At 34.3% G+C, this 23,691-nt stretch overlaps 1 protein-coding gene and 1 non-coding gene across 3 annotated transcripts in view; both read left to right on the top strand.

Annotated features, from left to right (window-relative positions):
- Positions 1-23,691, top strand: part of LOC118186533 (peroxisomal sarcosine oxidase-like) — an 86,534-nt gene that overhangs the window by 31,142 nt on the left and 31,701 nt on the right. The window lies entirely within an intron of this gene.
- Positions 21,805-21,878, top strand: TRNAS-GCU (transfer RNA serine (anticodon GCU)). The gene has a single exon. It is a non-coding gene; the product is annotated as a tRNA-Ser (tRNA).

The raw sequence follows: 23,691 nt of genomic DNA, 5'->3' as shown, positions 1-23,691 counted from the left end.
AAGCTCAGTACAAAAGGGCAATTACAGCCCCAAAACTTGCCAGCTGGAGGGAGTTCTGTACTAAGAATGTAGAAGTCTATGGTGCTCTCCACAAGATAGCTTCGAACAAAGTTTACAGACCACCGGAGCCAAGAGCCTTTGCAGGGCAGCAGGCTGGACACATAACAGAAATCACGCTCAGGACAATTCTTGACGCCGTACTTCAGGAAGAGGATATTACAGATCCGTCCGACCACCAGGCTTATACGCTGCACACATCTGTCCCCGATGATATGCCATTTACGGAGAAGGAAGTCTCCGCAACGATCAAAATTCTCCCGAAAAGTAAAGCCCCTGGTCCGGACCCAATAGACTATCCAATCTTGAGAGCAATACATAAAGCAAGATCCGGCTTTCTCACGCGTTATTTTAACAAACTGCTAGCACTGCAAAGCTTTCCGGAACCTTACAAAACGGGGCAGGTTGTGCTCTTTAAGAAAGAAGGGAAGGATCCAAACAGCCCATCCTCTTTTAGGCCGATTTGTCTTCTCCCGGTAATAGGGAAACTCCATGAGAAGCTCCTAGTCCAGCGGCTTAAATTTCATATGACGCAGAGTGGGGCAATCTCTGACGCACAATATGGATTCAGAGAGCTACGCTCAACGATTGCTGCCCTATCAAAGATAAGAGACTATATCAGCCACTTGCATGAAAGGAAACAGCATGCAGCGGTCCTAAGTCTGGACCTGCAAAGCGCATTTGACTCTCTGTGGTGGCCCTCAATTTTAGAGGCGCTGCACCAGGCAAGGATCCCTGATAACCTCTTGCAGGTTTTCAAGCAATACCTGTCCAATAGAAAGTTCATAGTAACACACACTGGCGGTGTCATAACCAGAAGCCAGACAAAAGGCTGTCCACAGGGATCGTGCGCGGGTCCAGACTTGTGGAACGCAACTTTCGATTCCATCCTACGATACGAATGGCCGTCCCATACACAGATAGTAGCCTTTGTGGATGACGCGACCTTTGTGGTGGGCGGCAAGAGTAGAGATGAACTGCAGCAGAACTGCAATGATGTAATTGATACCTTCTCTCGGCTATGTCAGGAGAAAAAGCTAATAATTTCTGAGGCAAAATCGAAATATCATATTTATCATAAGCCATATCAAATTTATCATAAGCCAGGAAATATCAAATTTATCATAAGCCAGGCCAAACTTTAATAAGAAACCCAACCATCCAGCTTAATGGGAAGACCATCAAAAGGGTCAGAGAACTAAAACTCCTGGGTATTATATTGGATGAAAAGTTCACCTGGCTGCCTCACCTTAAAGCCCAAAGAGAAAAGGCTCGCCGAATCGCAAACAATCTGCAAAAAATGCAAGGCCCGCACTGGGGCCTTCGGCCCAATATCTACAAGATACTTTACTCCACTGTCGCGGAGAGGGTCCTAACCTACGGAGTAGCCATCTGGGCAGCCCCGATGACAGTCAGAAAGGCAAAATTGCTAAGTAGTGCACAGCGACCATTTGTCCTGGCCATAACGAAGACCTACAGGACAACGTCGACTGCGGCCGCTTCGGTATTAGCAGGGCTTATGCCGCTCCCAATCAAAGCGCAGCAAGAAGCCTCAATTGAAAAGGTGACGCAACTCCAACAGCCATGCACATATGGGGATACATGCTATCTGCCAGAAGTCTACGAAACACGCAGGTCCAAACTAAGCACACATCCGTCGGAATATGGATTGGGCATAAGGACTTTCCACTCACCAGCGTTAACCCCGCGCTTAGACGGACCAGGGGCCGTGCTTTATACAGACGGGTCAAAAATTGATAACGCTGTAGGCAGTGCCTATATAGCCTATATAAATGGAAACATAGCAAAGGAATGGAAGGGCCGTCTGGGCGCACAGAACTCAGTGTTCCAAGCGGAAGTAGTTGCCCTCACAAAGGCAGTGAAATGGGCAATTGACACACGGCAGAGTCGAGCTACGATATTTACTGACAGCCTGTCAAGCATTTATGCTATCAACAACCCTCTCCAGCGCTCCGCACTAATCTCGCACCTGCAAGAAGTCCTCCGTCTACAAGAAAAGTCAATGAGAATCCAAATTTCCTGGGTGAAGGCGCACGCCGGAATCCAGGGAAATGAAGCAACAGACGCTCTTGCCAAGAAGGCTGCCCAAAATGAGGAAACGGAGCAGATTCAGGTGCCCCTGCCCCGGTCATGCCTAAAGAGGCAAATAGAGGAGTCTGCCATTGGAAACTGGCAGAATGAATGGGACCAAATCCCGCAAGGCCGCAGAGCATATGAGTTCCTGCCCAAGGTAGAGGTGGACCGGCTCATCTCAGCGCCCTACCTCACCCGATATATAACAGGCCACGGCCCCTTTCCGACGTACTTTGCAGAAAGGGGTCTAGCAACAACTGATATGTGTGTTTGTGACAACGTGGGCTCACCAGACCAGGGAACGGACCAGGGAATGTCACGGAGTGCCCCTTAACAGCAGAATGGCACATCAAATTCCCAACTACCAATGTTCTGCCTTTGAAACGCCTTCTCGTAAAACATCGAGGCACGCGGCAAAAGCTTAAAAGCATAATGGACAAACAAGAAAAAATGGGCATAGACCTCTGCAGGCCGGCACATGCAATAAACACAATTGGCATAAAAGCGTCTTACAACTGTGAAGTCTCTAGATGGTTGCAGGGCCAGGGTAATACCCGAGTAGTCATAGAAAGCCATCCGGGTGCCCTGTCCTTCTGTCACCTGTCACCTGCTTTAGGTGCTTCAGACCAAGGAGGTTAGAATAGCCTCCTTGCTTCAGACACAGTTTCTTCACGATCATAATGTTCAGCTTTGCTCGTGCTTGGTTGATTATCATAATTTAAATCTGTGGTTTTCTTGATTAACCATTTATCTATTATTAAAAAAGGTTGAAAGCTTTAATAAAAAGAATTTATTTATTAATGATTTATAAGAAAAAGTATTTTATTACTTACCAATATGAAGTTGCTATTAATAATACTTGCAGGTAATAATAACTATTGTCAAATAAAATAGGTAACAAAATTCAAACATAACCTTTTTTTGATACCAGTGCGTTTACGGCGCATGTACCGGAGAAGGCACTGAATGACGAAACGAAATCAGCTAATAAGAGCATCCGAATTTAAATGGCCCGGTAGGAAACGGTGGTAAAGAGTTGCCACTTGCAGTACTTGAAAAAGTTTTGAAAAGTATTCAATTTAGAGCAAAATGGTATAGATTTTTTGTGTTTTTACAATTTTGCCACGACCCAGCTGAATTTTTTCTGCGACCCAGTGTCGGGTCGCGACCCACACTTTGGGAAGGCAGAAGTACAACATCTGTAGTCTAATCATTTTATTTTTCGCGTATGTTACATTGCGCCATCTATTAAGTTACCGTCCACTCGGATCATGTACTGACTTAGGAAATTGTCAGTTCAAAGAGCAGCTGCCATTCCACGTTGCATAAAATATTAAATTTTTTTTAAAATTACAGTAAAACATTGCTTGTAATACATTAAGTTATTTAAAAGCAATATTCATGCTTCAAAATTATATTACTTTTATGCTATTTAAAGCGTTTATATGATTACTAAAAATATTTCATATATTATAGACCTGTGCTACAGAATTTAAGTGTTACAATAATTTGATTCAGCTTACTGCATTGTTTTAATGCCTTTTTTTATAGAGGTTGATTTGTGTATTTTAGGAAAATCGTAAAATTTCTTTGCAAAATCATAAAACCACTGAAAATGGTTTTATTTAATTAAAAGAAGGGTTTAAAAGTATTCTTTGAAAAAATGATTTATTTACGTTTTGAGATTACATAAATTTATCTTTCTTTAATAAATTTTAAGCCCCACAGTTTCGCCCTTTTTCTGTCGCTGAATAAGAATCATTTTACCTCAATTTAGATCATTTCTCATATAAATTAAAATACTGAATGACTTTCTATCAAAATACGGAATCAGTTTCTGTCATTTAAGTTTTATCTTTTCGATATCAAAATATAGGATGATAAAATGGGGATAATAAAATACAAACTGTCTAGCAACAGAAGCAGAAAACTACCTTTTTTTAAGAACCATCTGTAATTTTGTAGATTTCTTTATTGGAATCTGTCTTTTAAAAAATTACTTTTAAATCATTAAATGTTTTTGAAATGTAATATTATTCAGCTATTACACACACTGGCCAATAAATTAGACAGGGTTCGTAGCGGTCCTTATAAGTGCTTATAAGTCCTTATATTTGAAAATAAAATATAAAGGCCCTTATAGGTGCTTACTTTTTCTTTAAAGCCCTTATTTTTTGTTTTTAGTGCTTATTTTTTGCTTTTAGTGCTTTTTTTTAATGAACGCGCTATTTTTCCCCGTATCAAAGCCGAAACTAAATAAACAACTTTTCTTCCTAATATGGAATGTCAGATTGTGAATCATACTCCCGGAAATAGTTTTTTCCCCTTTCTCTGCATTAACATAACCTTTGGTATGCACGAAGAGTACAGGCAGGTGCCCGTCGTTCTATTGGTCAAAGAATTGCGAAAGCAATAGAAAATTCCGGTACATTCGGCTTTCTTTTCCTCCCACCCAAATACTATACACGTTTGAATTTCTATCAAGATCTCAATAATTTGCATTCTCGTTCCGCTTGGTCACTTCATATTCGTGTTTATTATGATCGTTATGCTTATATTATGAGCATATGTATGAATGTTTATAATAACATAATTGCAGTAACTGCTGAAGTATAGTAAACTTCCAAAAATGGTTGTGTTTTAACACAGATTAGCTTTCTAAGGAATAATATTCGGAATGGCTTAAATAAAGGGAAAGTAATCGAATAGTCAAAATAATTTCATTTTTTTGGCCAATACATTATACAGTACGAAGATTGGGAGGTTCCTTCCTTTCTCCGCAAAATCTCGAGAAACTGTTATAGTTCGCTGCAAAACAAGCAATGGACCTTTTTTTTTTTTTTTTTTTTTGTCACTTTCCAATCTGGATTGAATAGGACTAAAAGTTCTGCGGTCTACCAATCCAAGCAAAGAATGATTCTATTACGTAAATTTAACGCCGTGTGTTGAAAATTATTTACTTCTTTATTCTCTCAATACCGGCAGCTGTTGATTCCGATTGCGTAATACCACATAGGGAAGAATTATGGCGCACGTATTGCGCAATAATGTTTGCGATATTTTGCAGAGATAATTAATTTTGATGTTCTGTCTGAGATTTGTTTATGAACACTTAAAAGAGTTTTACTGTGCTTGCTAAACAGAATATTTTTCAGTTCCATTGGTTTATTTTTATATGATGCACATATCGAAATGTCAAAAGCACTTATTTAGCGGAAAAATCTAAAGATCGGCTACAGTCTACCCCCCCCCTCTGATCCTCTTTTTCAAGTTACGCTCGACTGTCCGAATATTCGGCAATATCCAAGTGTGCGTTTTAGTTAAGCTTACTGTTAAAGGATGACTGCATAAAGCAAATTTCTTTTAGATTTAAATTATTTAAATATCAATATGAGTGGAAAAATAAATTGTATTTATTATTAGGTTCCAAGCGAATACAATAAATATGCCTTATTATTATTTATTTTCTCTATTTTGAACTGAAATTTCATCATGGAATCTTGTAATATAGTTTAGTTCTGCATAGTTTTTTTTCTCTCATTGTAAACTAGTTCTGTAAATTGAACTGTTATTTAAAATTAAAAAAAAAAAAGTAATTATTTTCCATGGTTGAGGTAATGCTTATTCTCTCTTAATAAATACTGCATTTCTCATATTTTAAATTATAAGTCTAATTTTTAAGGTTATGCAGTTGTGTCTAATGTAATTAGACAGGTGCTTATTTTTTTCCTTAAAATGTGCTTGAAAAGTGCTTATAGGTGCTTATTTTTTTAACTAAAATGTGGCTATGAACCCTTTGAGATTTTCATTTGACTGCGAGCTAGGGCTGAAGTATGCGAATTTTTTTATAACGTGGTTTACACGTGAGTTCTCAAAAGCAGCCATATCAAGGGTTTTTAAAAGTCAGAATCAGAACCCACGGTCCTTCTCTAGAAGACGTAACTGCGGTTCAAGCACAGTTTTCCAAGATAGTGATCGGCGGCGTCTCCGACGAATTCGTGGACAATAATGCAATTGTACGGTATGGACGATAATGCAACTGTACAACAAAACATGGATTCTACTGTACTCCAAATGACACAGATCGTCAACCAAGGCTCTTTCCAACAGATTCCAATTTAGACCATGCGCAGAGAATTGCAGAGGATAAGAAAGCATAGTCGGATGCCTGTAAGAAAATTACTCATTTCTGCCCGACATGCAAGAATTCGTTTCCAGTGGTGTCAGGAAAAAAGACACTGGACATCTGAGGACTGGAAACGTGTAATGTGGTCGCATGAATCACGCTTAACCTTATTTGCACTGATGGAAGACGTCAAATTTGGCGAGAACTCCATCAAGCCATGAATCCATCTTATTTTACTCGCACTGTGCAAGGGTCTGGCGAGAGTATAATGATATGGGGCATGCTCTGCTTGCATGGAAATGGTGCCCTGGTGTTTCTCGAGGGTAAACAAACAGCCATTAGATACCTAGATATACTGGCAGATCAAGTGCACCATGCAATGTTGCATTTTTACCCTGATGTTAACGGATACTTCATGGACGATAATGCAACTATACATCGTGCCAGAAGTGTTCAAAATTGGTTCGCTGAACAACAGTCTGACTTCTAACACTTCTCTGGCCACCGCATAACCTAGATCTTAACCACATAGAAAATAATATACCCACATAGCACAAAAACATCCTTGGGATATCCCGAGGATGTTGCTCGCGGGATATGCGAACATCCTCAGGACATCCCGGAATATCCCGCAAACCTCCTAAACACCTCCTCCCGAGTGCTTAATGTCACATCCCAGTACATCCTAACTAAGTTCCATCAACAGCGTACGGGATGTTATTAGGATATGAACTCCTACTTACTACATCCTCAGGACATCCAGGAATATCCCACTAACCTCCTAAACACATCCCATTATATCCTAAAAACATCCTATCTATGTCCCATCGACAGCGTATGGGATGTTATTAGAATTTAAAGTCCTACTTACTACATCCTCAGGACATCCCGTAATATCCCAGTTTCCTCCTAAATTCATCCTCCTGAGTGCTTAATGTCACATCTCAGTATATCCTTAGGACATCCTATCTAGGTCCCACCGACAGCGTATGGGATGTTATCAGGATTTGAAATAAAACTAGTTACAATATCACTTTAACCTATTAAATACATACTCTCAACTACTTAGTGTCACATCCCAGTATATATACAGAGGAAAATTCCAGTGAAAGTATGTGAAGGTGTGATGATCTAAAACCTACTTTTTTTACAAAGATAGTCTCAAATCCTTCTCCTATGGTTACTATGGAAAAATCAGAAATGTTGAAAATATTTATACAACTTATTTTGTTTTTAAATCTGAATTTGTGAATATATTAAAACTGAGCGAGGAAATTAAAGTGAATTATTAATACAAAATATTAAAACTGAAAATTTTGCTTTTATTTTTAAGATATTAAAAATCTTTCGATAGTCCCCAAATTGAAGTATTCATAATTAAACTATTTTACAAAATCAGTTTCTAATTTTTTTTTTTTTTTTTTTTTTTTTTTTAATGTTGGCGAAAGTAGCCTTTGGAAAAAAAAAAATTAAGTTTTTGTCAATTTGTGTTAATTTGTATTAAAAATTCAATATACAATGTTAATTTGTATTAAAAATTCAATAATAAAATTAGCCATTTAATAATCTTTACATAAATGAATCATCTTTCTTTAAAATATGTAAAGAATTTTTGGTGTTTTGATGAGACTGTTGGGAAATTGTTAAAAGGAATAAATTGTATTTTTAAAACTAAATTAATTCTTAGCCATAGAATAAATAAATATGTTTTCATAACATGAAAATGCTGCAGGCTGTTTTATATATTTAATATTTAGTTGTAAAAATTTTTTTCTTAATATTATGTTAACAATTCTTTACATCATTCAAAAGGTAACTCAAGGAGCTCTTCTAAAATTCTATCTTTCTGCTCACACAATTAAAAAAAAAAAAAAAAAAAAAAAAAAAAAAAAAAAAAAAAAAAATCTGAAAGCCCTCAGATTTTAGCAGTCATTCAAAAGGGCTCAAAGTTTATGAGTGCATAGATTATCAATACAGATGGGGCAGTGGAAATAGCAAAACATTTCATAAGATACTGACACCAGAAAGTTAAATATCTTTTATATATTTGAAAAGTGATGAACTATATCATGTAATTATATAAAAATATTAAATGTTTTCAATTAGATATATCATGAATTAAATGCATTTTAAACCAATCAGATTAAAAAGTAAAAAAATACATTGTTAAGAACTGTGTGTATTGTTTTTAAATAGCTTGGCTTGTTAATCGATAAGAGATTAAGATTTTAAAGGTAAATATGTTAAATTTTGCCAAATGGCAAGACTTGAATGAAAAGCGAAGCAAGTTTACGATTGACGATATGAAGTCACGTTTCGAGACTAATAGCCCTTTTGGATTAAAAAAAACGTTCTGAAAATAATTTGCGCTTGTGTTTTGATATTAGTTTATGAATTTACCAGTTGAAATCAGCACCAAATTAAACTTTGTAAATTCTAGCACATGTTAAAGGTTATCTCATCCAGAATTTTATTACTAACCATTCATTTCAGAGCAAAATAACACAGCAATTGCCATTTATATGACAATGAATATCAAAAATTTAAATCTGCATTTTATGCAACACAAAAAAACTCCAAAAGAAGATCTACTGTTTACTATGCAATTAAGGCATTTTATTCTGCAATCAGCTCTACCAATTATTAATACTTCTAAGTATATTCAGTTTACTCTTTCTGCTTAATATATGCTGTGAAAATTTTCCATAAATTTATGAATTCATTTTATTTTGAGGTGAGCTGTTATTCAACTCTCAATGTCAACGAAAATGTTTAGTTCATTTTTTATTCGGTCTCAAAAGAGAAATCAAAATACGTGGATTTATGTACGTGTATTTATGAATCAAAATACATGAGAAATCACAGTGAGAAAAGCACTACTACCTTAATCTGTGATTATATGTAACAAATGCAGTGAATTATAGTTAACAAATAGTGAAAATATTTATGTTTCTGAAATATTTCATAGATAACATTTTCAGTTTCGCATATGTGGCAGTTTGAGAATTTTTTACGTATACCAATTTTTTTAAATGTCTTTCAAGGAAAGCTTATTCTTTCACCTTTAGTATATAAGTAATGGTAATTTACCAGATAAAATTACTTAATGGGGAATACAGAAAATTATCTAACCACTTACCTTTGTGACTTCATCTGCAGAGAGACTAAAAAAAGTAGTTCAGCTAAATCTGTTATAATAAATATTTATAATAATGCTAAATCCTGCAATAACTATTAATATGACAAATTTTGTAAACTTATTTATTTGGATGAAAAATAAACACATTAAGAAATTTATGTCATTATATTATGATTAACAGAGAAAAAACACTTTTCAAAATTCAAAATAGTTTTTATTGATCCAATTTATGACATTTTCTTTAAATTCCTGAAAAATAATTTTATATCCATGTAAAAGAAGAATATGTATTCTGATGTGTATAAGAACTCTTGATAAACTGGATCTCTGCTATTGCCTTTCACAGCATCTAAAATAAAAAACACTCACAATTACTATATGTGAATATAATTCATAAGGCAAGTCCAAAAAGAGTGAGAATGAATTTATTTTGCAACACAAAGTAAACTTATCTTGCAGGAGCAAAAAAAACTTGTCTCATGAGATTGGCAAGTAAAAAATAATTAACTGCATCTGGTAACATTTATCTGACAACAGATAAGTAATTGTTAGCCACGTGCAGAAAATAAAATCTGATCATGATTCTGCAGAGATTAGATTTTATTCATTTTAAACTTTTGAATTTAACTGCAGAAATGTACCAAAGAAGTATATTTTATGTTGTAACAGTAGTAAATGAAGATGTGGCTAATCTTTACTGTATGGTACACCTTGGTTTCTGTCTGAAAAAAATCGCAAAGTGGTACAGTCAAAAGTCGTTAATTCGGACACCCATAATCCGGAATGATCTATAATCCGGACCTCAAAGCTACAAACTTTCTGCGCATGCGTCGCGTTGACGCATGCGCGTAAGACCTTTACGGCTGCGAATATGCTTGTGCGCGTGCGCAAAATACGTTTACGAGTGCGCGTTTAATGTATAACGGACGGTATAAGCTAAGCTAAAATGATCTAATTATCTATTTCAGTTAATGTTGCAGATTGCGTTGTTTCTTAATCTTCTAATTGGATCCGGCTTATTATTTTTTGCAGACTGTTAGAGCAATTTTATAAAAGTAAGCTTGAACTTTCGATTATGTCAAATAGAATTTCTGATATATATTTATTAATATGTAAAGGATCTACAAAGCGAAAGTATGTTTCGAAGTTCATTAAACAAAAAGTGGAATTGCTGCAAAAAATGGATAAAGGCATATCCTTTGTTTATCTAAAGTTTAACGTTTGTTTATCTTTAACGCCGCGGCGCGCAATGAATTGGAAGTTGATCTGTCAGCACTATCCTTATCTTCAGGGCAGATGTTTTTATTTTATTTGGCTTATAATTCCTTACTAAATGTAGTATTTCATCTCGATGTACTCCGTCTTTGATATGATTTAAATCAAATTCCTCGTCATTATAATTCGCTTCCGATAGCGAAGAAAGTGACAGAGGTTATTGAAAACGAAAAAATTTCGATTGAAAAATTAGTCGGTAGACACAGCAATTATAGGACTTGAACAGCGGAACTTTGTAACTGAACAAGAAATTATGTCTGTTTATAGAATTAAAGAGAATGTATTATCACATAAAAAACGAAGCAACTTAAACAACTTACATTGAAAGAAATGTTTAATAAAGTAAACAAATAAATATTAAGCTTTTTTTTTTGTAAACTTTCATATCCTTTAGATCATAATTGTTCTTTATTTCATAAATTACGGTTTCATATTTTTAATTTTATAATTTCTGCATGCCATCTTACCAGATTTAAACTGATGATCTATAATTCGGAATCGCCGAAGTCCCAACGAGTCCGGATTAACGACTTTTGACTGTATTGGTGAAATCTGGAAGCCTATTGTGTCAAATAAGTTTTTCGGTAACCCTAATGTTTATAATGCTAGCGAAAGTAGCCTTGGGAAAAAAAATTAAGTTTTCGTCAATAAAAAAAAAGTTATTTTCGCAAATATTGCCAACGTGTTATGATAAATTTAGTTTTGGGCTATTTTTTGTAATAGTAACCCTTTTGTATGGACCCAGGTTTTCGGTTCTTACCATTCTTTTCAATTGCTGTGTTTGGTTGCACGTAAGTGGTATGGTCTTGTATTTTGAACTTGCTATTATTTGGTGTGGGTACCATCGTTTGAGTATGTCTGAGGTGACTAAGAGCCGAAAAATTTAATTGAATTGCTTACATGGAGAATGGAAGAGATGGTGGTGGGAAGCCTAACGTATGCATGTGAAAAAAGGTATGTTAAAAAATGACGTTTCATTTATTTATTCGTCTCAGTGTGTTAATTTTTGTTAAAAGATTTGTTTTTTAATGTTTTTATGTTAGGAAATATGTATTTTTTGTAACTTATTCCCCTCTGTTTGTGTATTTTTGGTTGTCTCTGTGTGTTAAGACAGCGGCGAATTTTTTCTGGTTAACGTGATAGTTTTAATTTTCTGATTTTCTTAAAGTGAAAATAGATCGATGTGCACACGGACAAAGTTAAGGTAGTGCTCAATGCCTAGTTTGTGCAGTTCTGTTTTTTTTTTTTTTTTTTTAATTTAAAATAGGTCGATGTGTACATGGTCACCAAGTTTGTATACATAATTGTTCTTTGACACCGAGTTTGTATACATAATTGACTTCTTATTTTGGTTTTATGTAGCTGCCATCTTGAAATTGGTGCCGATCTTGGTAACAAAAAAGAAACGATTCGCCAAGGGTTACCGTAGAGTAAATTTTTACCAAAGATGTTCTACTATAATCACCATTTCAGTGGTTTAAACACTAGTAGAGCAGTTTGCAGAGATGAAGATTTGAGTTTTGTTTACACGGCATGATGCTTTAGGCACTCCAGCCATTACAGTGAACAAGATTATAATAAACATAGCCACAACAATTAGCTATAAATGTTGATTAACACTGCATGAACTAATAGATTTCTTATGCTAGTATATACAGAATCCTTAATCGAAGTGAAAATGAGAAGACTGTGCATGCATTTCCTTTAATTGAAACATGGGTTTGACCATAAAAATCTGGGTCTTACGGGATATGCCACACTATGCAGATAGACAGTAAATAGTGCTCATGTTGTTTTTGTTTCTTAGAGTTATGAAATAAATATACTTCTGCATTTTTATTTTTTCTTTTCTTGTTTCACAATTGGATTACCTATCAAAAAGTAAGGAATTTTGATATTATTACAATATCTGAGTTAAAATAACATTCCAAATAACAATTATTGGACATGTTAAGGTAATGAAAATTATAAATTAGGCTAAAAAGTAACCCTTAATGTGGCATATTTTTGAATTAAACTCTGTCGACTTTAAAAACAACAAAACGTTCCTCTTTATTAGGGAATTTAATTAACTAATTTTAAATGCAGAGCTATGTATGAATTTTTTTCCCTTCCATGTTATCATAACTGAAACAAAATTACACTGATACAGTCAAAATTCCGAAATGCAAGTACAGGGACAGGGACAGGGAAAAGTGGACGGAGCACCAGAACTTCGTCAGTGACTTTTACAGGTGTTGCTCCGCCGCACTACTGTACCCCGCTGGGCTTTTAGTTGGCCCGCATCGGATGCTAGCCTACCAAGACATTTACATAGTAATTTTACATTAATATTAGACTTACGTATTGAATATACAATTACAAAGACATAGTATACAATTATTGCAAAGAAATTAACCTATCAACAAAAGTTGGATTATGGCAGATTGAAATAACATAATTACTTCGAACATACATACAAACTTTGGTTGTACATTGTACTTCATACAAACAATATATTTACATTAGTATATCTAGTTACATCGAATTAAAATAAACATCGTTTTAAGGAGCTAATTGAAGATTTTTTTTTTGTGTGTGTGTGTGTGTGTGTGTGTGTGTGTGCATTTTATCATACTTAGTTGAATTCTCTTATTAATACATTTCCTTTCATTTTTTTAACTTGTTACACACAAATGCATCAGCACTGAAGTCTTACATTATTATTTTTGTAAATTAATGTATCATAAATACAGAAAATATACATTAGAAAATCACATAATACTTACATTTACACTAATATATCTAATAGAGTCGTATATTATTTACATTATTTTTTAATTAATGATTTAATTATTACACTAATACAGTTCAAATTCTTAATGTAACTATTTTATAAAAACTATTTATACCATATTTAGCCTGTTTCAGACACTTGTAATATTTCTGAAATCTTGCATTATTTTTGCAAGTTGTAGAATAAGAGGTATTTATACAGATGCGATAGCATCTTGACATATGTCTTCTCTTTTATATGCAAAAAGTTTCTTCATAATCAAGGAAACCTTTTGTTGTAAATGAGGTATCGTTAGCATGCATTTAATGTACTCAGGCGTAATTTGTGACCTTCCTTTGCAGTGTAGCTGGCACTTGAAAATATAGTGCTCTGGGTCTCCCTTTTCCCCACATACGCACTTGTCTGATTCGCTCAAATTTCGTGCAAAGTAGTACGTGGGGAAAGGACCATGTCCAGATAAGAATATGTTGATGAAGAAGTTATAAGAGATTGGATCATATGTGGGTTTCTTGTAGAAGTTGAAAAGCCTTCTACCTACTTTTGCATTTTCCCATTCAGTTTGCCATTTTTTTAATGTAATTTTTTTCAACATATGTTTCACATACGATTTAGGGAATGGGACATTGATTGGAGGTAGAGATGGGTCTTAAGCTGCATTTTTAGCAAGCGCATCTGCCCTTTCATTTTGGGCTTGTCCAGCATGCGCTTTTACCCACTTTATTTTTATAGATGTTCTCTTGCGCTGTGATAATAAATCGTAGATATCTTGCACTATTGATGATTTGTTTGTTGCATCATTGACAGCTTTAATTGCCGCTTGGCTATCACTGTAGATGGTAACATATGTTAGATGCTTTTGATGAGACCATAGAATAGCGTGTTTTATGGCTGAAAGCTCAGCTTGGAAAACGCTGTTGTTGTTCCTTAGGTGTCCTTTCCATTCTGTTGTTTCTTGTTCTGAGAGGAGTGCAAAGAACGCGCATCCTACTTCTTCGTTTAACTTTGACCCATCTGTGTACACGACTGGAAATGAAGGTACACTGAGGGTGTCTTCTTTTGTGGATATTCTGAGTTTTGCATGTACTGCAGGGTGTCTTAGGTAAGGATTTCGTGGCTGTTCAAAATCAAGGGGGCACAGGTTTTGATCTTCTACCTCTTTCTTGAGGTGGAATAACGTGGCTAAGTCTGCATCTTCTTTTGCTTTCAGGTGGAGGGGTGGGATTCCTGTTAATACACAGAGAGCTGCCGTTGAGGTAGTTCTGTATGCTTTTGCTATTTGTAAGAGGAAGGGGCGTTGGATCGAAGCTAAGAGTCTTTTCTTTTTCACTGTCATAGGGTGAGTCCATGCTGATGCCCCGTAGAGGATTATTTTTTCGATCACGGTATTATAGAGAATGTTTTGCATCCTCGACTTGAGGCCCCACGTTGTGCCTTGCATCCTTGCGAGAGCTCTAGAAATAGTTTGGGTCTTCTTCCGAATTTCCATGAGGTGTGGGATCCAAGAAAACTTTTGGTCAATTTTCAATCCGAGGAATTTGATTTCTTTTGAGATCTTGATTCTTCTATTATTGATTTTAATGCAAGGTAGCCTTTGTAGCGATTTGCCCGGTTTTAGAAATAAAAAAATATGTGATTTGGGCTCTGAAATTATTAGTTTTTGATTGACGCAGAGGGAATGGAATATGGAGAGAGTCTCGTTACTATTCTTTTCTAGTATGTCTCTTGAATGCCCATTTGTTACAAAGGCCACATCGTCGGCAAAGGCGATGAGCTTTGTATGGTCCGGCCACTTGTAGGAGGTGATATAATTGAAGGTGATGTTCCACAGGTCTGCACTTAGACAAGAGCTCTGTGGACAGCCCCTCGTTATTCTTCTTTCTACTATACAGTTGTTGCTGATGATTATCGTTGCTCTGTTTGTTAGGAAACTATTCATTAGCTTGAATATGTTCCGAGGGCATTTAATGTTGCGCAAGGCTTCAAGGATACCAGGCCACCACACGGAATCAAACGCATTTTTGAGATCCATGCAGAGTACTGCTGTATGGAGAGCTGAAGATTTATTCCTACGGATCTGCTCTTGAAGTTCTACTATCGCATGTGATGTAGATTTGAGAGGTCTGAAGCCGTATTGGTTGGGGCTTATGGTTTCGTTTTTCTCTAAGTGGTGGCGTAATCTGCCCGCGATTGCACGTTCCAAAAGTTTACCTATTGCAGGTAAGAGGTTGATTGGTCTGAAGGCTTCCGGATCCGTAGGATCTTTATTATTTTTCTTGAATAGTATTGTTTGTCCCTGTTTGAGACAATTCAGAAAGACATAAAATTTGAGGCAGAGGTTTAGTAGTTTGTGGAACAGAAAAGGCATTGCGTGGTGAATTATCTTAATAATCCTGTTGTCTAATCCGTCAGGTCCCGGAGCTTTATTATTCGGAAGATACTTAATAATTTTTGAAATTTCTTGTGAGTGGAATTCCACATCGTCTGGAGTATTTGGAGCGGTATTATTGTATCTAATGTCGGAATGTGAGTGGCCATCGTCTTCTGCATTATCTTTTAGGAAAACAACATCTAGAATATTGTTGAGAATCTTTTCAGTGACATTACCAAGCTGGCTGTTACGTGAGAGTTGATCTCTCGAAAGACCGATATGTGCGGGACTAAAAACTTTACTTGTAGCCATTTTATACAGCTGGCCGTATGTATCTTTATTACTACAGCAGTAATTCTTCCAGCTGCGTAATTTTGCTTCAGTTATTTTCTTTTTGTAATTTGCTAATTGTTGCTTGTATTTTATCCATATTTCCATTTTCAACCCTTCCGGAGCACTTTTCATTTTTCTACGAAGGGCCCTTGTATGTTGCTTTTCACGTCTTAATTCCTTTGTGCACCAGTTAGTCTTCGTAATCTTGTTGTTGTTACGGAGTTTAAATGTGTTGGTCGCTGTCTCCTGTATTGTTTTGATAATTGTTTCCATTAAATCATGGACTGCATCGGGTGATGTGCATTTATCTATAAGTTTCTCCGCATACTGAAGACATGTGGAGATTTTTATTCCAAATTGCCTTGCTTTTTGCTTTGAGATTGAAAATCTTCTTAATTTGAGGTCGGGGATTTCTTCTGATAATTCAAATGAGATGTAGTTATGATCTGAGTGGCTTGGATCATCAAGAACTTTCCATTCTTGTATTTTATTGGAGATACTCAATGTTGACAGTGTCAAGTCCGGCCATCCTTTACCATTTGTTGTTTCAAATGTAGGAGTGTCTGATAAAAGTTACTTTAGCAGTTTTAAGAGATGAGACAGACTGAACACATGAATAAATTTCTAGCAAAGAATAATTTATTAAATTTGGCCCGTTCCATAGTAAACTTTAACCATTAGATTACATTATTACACCATGTTATCAGTTTGAAAAGCAAGTCATATGCCAGATCTTGATTGTAAAAGAAATACACAAAATAATATATAGATTATTGAAAAATGATCTATACCAGTGTTTATAGATATGATTAAATGTAACAGAAAATTTACTGTCACAACCACATTTTTAAGTGATATTTATTATTTTAACATTTTACAATATTTAAGGTATGGCATTAAATGCAACATTATGTGCCTGGACATAAGTTAGTAAATTAAAAAAAATAATAATAATAATAATCAAAGAATGAATGTCATGAAAAATTTCAAAAAGAAGCAGAATTTAATTTAGAAGACCTTTAGACACTTATGATAAATAAATTTGAGAATTCTTCACCCAAAATTAAATTAAAATTAACTGAAACCAGTTTGACTGACCTTCCACAAAATCCTTCAGCTGCAATTTTTTCAAGCTTGAAAACCAAATTCTTCTCCGCATGGTAATAACAGCTTAACCAGTTGAAATCCCTACAGAACGTTTGATAATACAATAATAGAATTAATAGAATAGAAAAATTAACACAAATATATAGAACATCATTTAAACTTAACATTATTACAAATTTTGGTGCTTTCTGGCTATCTGCAAAGCTGTGAAATTTGGCAAAATGTTTGGTTAGTTTCTGGTTCATATCTACTGCTCTGTTCACAAGTAGTAATTCAAATAAGCACTTTATATGAAACAAGAAATTTTAGGACGCCCACACACAAATATATATATATATATATATTGGGTCAATATTCACATATTTTTCATGCAAAGGAATACTATTCAGAAATAAAGATTAAATATAAAGCATGTAAATACATGTGTATGGTATGCATATTCATAGTTTGCTATTATCGTGTACATACTCTTGCAGTTTTAGCATAAGTTGAAGCTGTGAGGGCAGATGATCAGAAAGTATCAGAATTTTTCATGTATAAGAAAAAATTGCCCTGACAATAATATCTCAATTGTTTAGCACTGACATTTACATAGTGCATTAGAAATATATAATAATAATATATGTATAATAAAAAGATAATTGCATACTATTAAATCATCTTTTTAAATGACAAACTTATAACAATTCTTTCACACATAATTAAACAGAATTCTTTTACATGAACATCTAAAATCCAATTTTAACTAAAAAATAAATAATAAAACCATGTAAATTTCTTATGAAGCCCGTCATTTCCAAAATGTCCATTTCTGAAAGTTCCCAGCATTTCTCAGTATATTATTAAATTGCTAAACTAAGCATCAATAATCGTCATGTTCGCTAATGTGACAATATCTTTCACACTTCTTTGTTCTTTGTTGTCTTCAAGTAACAAGTAAGCTTCGATAAATCTTTAACTGATACATGCTACATTTGTCTAAAATTTGTACAAATAATAAAATTAAATGAGTTTTATAATATACTCAAAGAAATAATTTTGTATGAAAATTTGTATCTTATGTAGCAGAATATTGGCTTATTAATGATTCAGGAAATAATTCAAATTTCAGCTTGTGTTAAAATAAAAACTATAACACAAAGATAAGCAAATTTCCTTATGAACAATGCATATTAACAATATTCAATCACTGGCGATCACACAGTACTGATTGCTTCAATAAACATTACTGTAATTGTGTTATTTAAAAGACTGTAATATTTTAATTATTTTCTTAATTAAAACATTACAGTCTTTTTCTCTTCTTTCTAACACCGAAAGAAAACCCAGATAAGAAATATAAAAATATCAGTAAAAATAAATTATATTATTGAATGACACTTTACATTAATTACACTTATGCATATATTATTTAATTATAAATTATTTCAAAATAAAAGAAGAGAAGGAGGAGAAACTTTATTATTGGCATTTATAAAACAATATAAACATTAATAATTTAGTACAGTTTGTTATTTCAGGCAAAAAGAATTAACTTTCTGGATAGCATTTATATTTCCATTTCACCTTCAATAAAACATTAAGAGAAATGTTATAATTTAAACACTAGTTTATTTTATTTATCAGACAGACTATGTCAACTCAAACAAACCTATCAGTAAAATTCGGTAGAAATAATTCTGAATGTTAGACAACTTGCAAGATTCAACAAAAATTATGGAACTACTCTGATATGCGCCCTCAAGTCACCAAATTTCTCGCCAAATATTTTTGGCGAGAAACTTGACGCTGCCATATTACTATCTAAATTTTTTGTCTACATTTTGAACTTTTAGCCTAAAATGTGTCCAAAAACGCTTTTTTCGCACATGCAAAAACTACGTTTTGAACACACAATTTAGCTAAAAATCCGAAACAAAAACAAAAAATTTAGTAGCAAAAACGTAAAGTTTCTAACCAAAAATATTTGACAAGAATCCATGTATACAGCGACATGTTTTAACTTAAAAAAACATCTACGAATTGCACAATGTAGGCAACGAACGAATCTACAAACTACGCAGACCTCGCTTTAATAAATTAACATAACAACAATAAATTTCAAAGAATACCATGTACACAGCATTCTGTTTAAACTTAAAAAAAATTCTACGAATTGCACAATTTAGGCAAGGAAGGAATTTACGATCTACGCACTCCTCGCTTTAATAAAATAACATAACAACAATAAATTTCAAATAATACCATGTACACAGCGTTCTGTTTCAACTTTAAAAAGCATCTACGAATTGTACAGTCTAGACACTAAACAACAAAATAAACTAAAATAAATTTCAAACAATTTAAAAAAACTACAATAACGACAGAAATTCATACTAAAGAACCAATGAACATAACATTCTACAAAATAAGAACAAGGATAAAATAAAATGCACTTACCATGAATTAATGCGTTTTCGAATAGCAGAAATATAAATTTCATACCGCCTTTAATATGCCGCCACGTAATCACTATCGTATTTACATGACAGCCAGACACACTATCCAGAAAATTTATACTATGGTTCACAAATAAATAAAATCACAAATCCCTACTTTTATCATGCACTGCCATTAAAAATAATCTCCCAGACCCTCTTTCCACAATTCCAAATACCCACTACCCCTCAACAGGATAGCCACAATCATATTTCCTTTTGCCGAACTTAATTCAACAACTACCATTTTATCTTTCCCTCCCATCTTCTCAGACACAGAGGCGAACCAACGAGCTCCAGCGAAAGATTTTTCAACGTCAACAGGGTTGCCATAGAACACGCAATCGCGCCAAAAACCAGCGCAGAACACATATCGCCACATTTGGTGAAATTAGGGCGTATATTAGAGTTGTACCAAAATTATCAATACTTCTATTATAATGACAATACTACAGTAACATGGGCATAAAATTAAACTGCATATAACTATAAAATAAGCCAGCATATAATAATGGTGCATTGGTTTCTAAAACAATGGGCTGGATGAAAAAATACATGTATTATGGTAGCTATTCATATTCTTCAGCTTTCCTAATATTCTCATGTTCACTTTACATAACTAAAGTATCTAAAATACTATAAAAATGCAAACAATATTTATGAGAAAATGTTAAAAGCAATATAAGCATTTGATTGAATGACCATATTTTGTCTTCCTGCAAGTCGAATCTTAAAATGATATGCAATTTGAAAAATGCTTAATCCCTTTATAAAATATTCAAAAAAGATTAAAAAAAGCTACTGTTCTGTTATCAGGACCGGGTTCAGAAATGTGTTTGTGTATGCTTGTATATTTGTAAATGTATGTGTGTGTGTATACATATACACATCTATGCACATACTTACAAACCCAGGTTCATACATTTCCGAATCCGGTCCCGATAACAGAACAGTACCCCCCCCCCAAAAAAAAAAAAAAAAAAAAAAACTTAAAACTTCCAATTCTCCATGTTTTAGAATTGAATTACAGACTAGATTAAGATAATGTTTCAAACATACATATTTTTAACAAAACAATGCAAACTCTTATTTTTATACAATCGTTCAAACTATTTAATATAAATTTATTGCTGCAATAAAATAATAAGCAATCTGATCACACATAATATTTTGAAACTGAATGCATAAACTGGTCTAAAAAAATTCAGTCATAAACATTTGGATAGCAGGACAAATCAGATATTTGAAAAGACAGCCATTGAGATATACACGTAATTCACGACAAAACGGTAACAATTCATAAAGCTGTGATAGCTAACACATATAACTGTCAAAGTGACATAAATTCGAAAAGCAAAAAAGTAAATATACAAGCATTGCAAATGAACTTACCTTTCATGCAACAAAAAATATCCATAGAACAAGTAAACCTCATGGCGCAGCCATCTTGGATTTCGTTTCAAATCAGACGGACGTTTACGGATTTGCGGAAGAATACAAGGAACTAGTAGTTTGCCGGATACAATTCGCAATGACGCGAAAGAATATAGTTCTGCAGAACTTACTACATTATTCCGTAATAAACAGTACTATTTCATAACTTTTTCTTTATCTCATTAATTAATTAATACGGAAATAGTTAAATAATGCTGAATTAATTTTCAATGAAATGTAAAATTTTGCATGTATGTGACGACCACCTTCTGTCCAATATCTCTCAGAATATAAACACATTTTGGAATCTGAGAGTATTAGTAAATAAATGTACAGAATATCGCCTCTCAAACGACCACTTCTGAAAGTGACCAATAGTTCTGAGATTATAAATAAATATTGATATTGAGCATTATTTCTCTAAGATGACCATCTCTATATAAGACCAAAGCTTCTAGAATCTTGGATAGTCATCAGAGAATTATTTTTACTGCGAAATTATCGCACGACTGTAATTCAATATCAATAAAAGATCGCGCGATTGAAAAACATTTTCTGTCCTGTAATTAGGAGAAAAAATTTTCCGCTTATGAGGTATTTCTCCCGCTTTCCTAGCGTGCCTTCGTGGTGTAATGGTTCTGCACGCTGGGCCGCTATTTCAGAGGTCCGTGGTTCGATTCCCGGCGAAGGCGGTTGCTAATTTTTCATCTCTCCGACTTCCCAAAAAAATCCTAATGTCTGTTCAGTGGCGCCCGAACTAAAAAGGTGTTGGATGAGGTATATCCACACCCAGGATTTAGCGATTGGGTTCCCTTAAAAAAAAGTTGCCCTTTAAAAAGGAGAGTAATATAAGGTATTTCTTCCACTTTCCTGTGGTTCTGCACACTGGGCCGGTATTCCAGAGGTCCGTTGTTCGATTCCCGGCGAAGGCAGTTGCTAATTTTTCATCTTTCCTGCTTTCAAAAAAAATACCTAATGTCTCTATACCAAAATTTAAAAAAAAAAAATCGTTTCCGTAATTAAAAAAATATATATAATTTTACCTATATTTATAGTAGGGTTTGTAATATATAAGTAATTATACATGTAATTTATACATTTTTTATGAAAAAATATATGTTATTTAGAATTTAGCAAATATTCTAGAAAATGCTAATTCATTGAAAAAAATATTTTCCATGACTAAATAAATTTATAAAAACGTCAGAAAAAGTAGTAGTTAAAATTAACAACAAAATAACTAGAATAAATCATCACTCATATCAATATTTTTAATGTGCAGCATTTAGAAACAACTTAGTAAAATTCATATTAAAATTAAATAACGTGCAAGTTTCAGGATGTGCAATGTCAAAAAATTAAAACTGGTAAATTTGAGAACAAATATCCTCAGAATGTTTGACAACCGAAGTCCTCCGGACAATGCAGAATGAATGTCCTCAGGATGTGAAATTGGTGAAGTCCTCAGGACATCTGAGAATCAACATCTTCATGACATACTCTCATATCCCGGGAGATAGCGACTTAAATAAGACATCCTCAGGATGTTAAATTACGATCTCCTGAGGACATCTGAGAATCAACATCCTCAGGACATCTTAAGTATGTCTCGGGATATTGCGACTTAAATAGGACATCCTGAGGATGTTTTGTGCTATGGACGAGATATGGTGGAAAGACGCATCCGACAGCACTCTCCCCTTCCATCTAATTTACAAGATCTAAAAGGGTGCATAGCCAGTGCATGGTATTCTCTGGACTTTCAAAAGTTTTGTCATCTGATGATGTCAGAATACAATAGATATTTCACCAAATCAGGTAGAATAGTTGCATTTCATATTTTGAACATCTCGTATTTGGATGTATCTGAGCACCTCTCGGAAAATTTTCAGAATGTCTGCAAGAAACTATAAAAAAATAGTAAGCAAGTCGAGAAAGGGCGACAATTCATATTTTGAACTACTTAGGCCCATATCACACGACGTTTGTTTCACTCGGACAATTTGTTTCACTAGTTTACTATTGAAAGAAAGACGTGCGACTTTTTCCTTCCTTTCCAAAAAATTGCAAGTTGTTCGTTTTCAACCAATCAGCTATCAGCTTCGAATGCTATCAGCTTGTTTGTAATGGGGAACCAGTTTCTCCTGTGTTAACCCCAAAGCGATCTATGGTGATTGGCTGTTGTGACAAAGCAGAAAATTTGTTCCAAACAGTTGTTCTTCCGCAACAAGCCGCCGTGTGATATCAACCTTATTTTCCATGTGTTTTTTAACCCTTTGCGACACGCATATTTAAAATATATTTTAATCTTTAAGAAAATGCCTTAGAATAAGTCAGATGGACTTACTTAAGTGCCTTTAAGGCTTGAAAAAAATTCTGCGCTTTTATTTTTTACGGTGGAAGGTGGGATACCGTTTGTCCCACCATGCAACTAGCACATGTCTTATAGCATATTGGTGTATAGCAGGAAAAAAAATTATATGTGGAATGAATAAACAAAATAAA

Source organism: Stegodyphus dumicola, chromosome 5 (genome assembly GCF_044657685.1).
Source record: "Stegodyphus dumicola isolate Sdum_Otavi_A_Nest chromosome 5, ASM4465768v1".
In the NCBI taxonomy this organism is placed as follows: domain Eukaryota; kingdom Metazoa; phylum Arthropoda; class Arachnida; order Araneae; family Eresidae; genus Stegodyphus; species Stegodyphus dumicola.
This window is presented reverse-complemented; position numbering and strand designations above follow the sequence as displayed.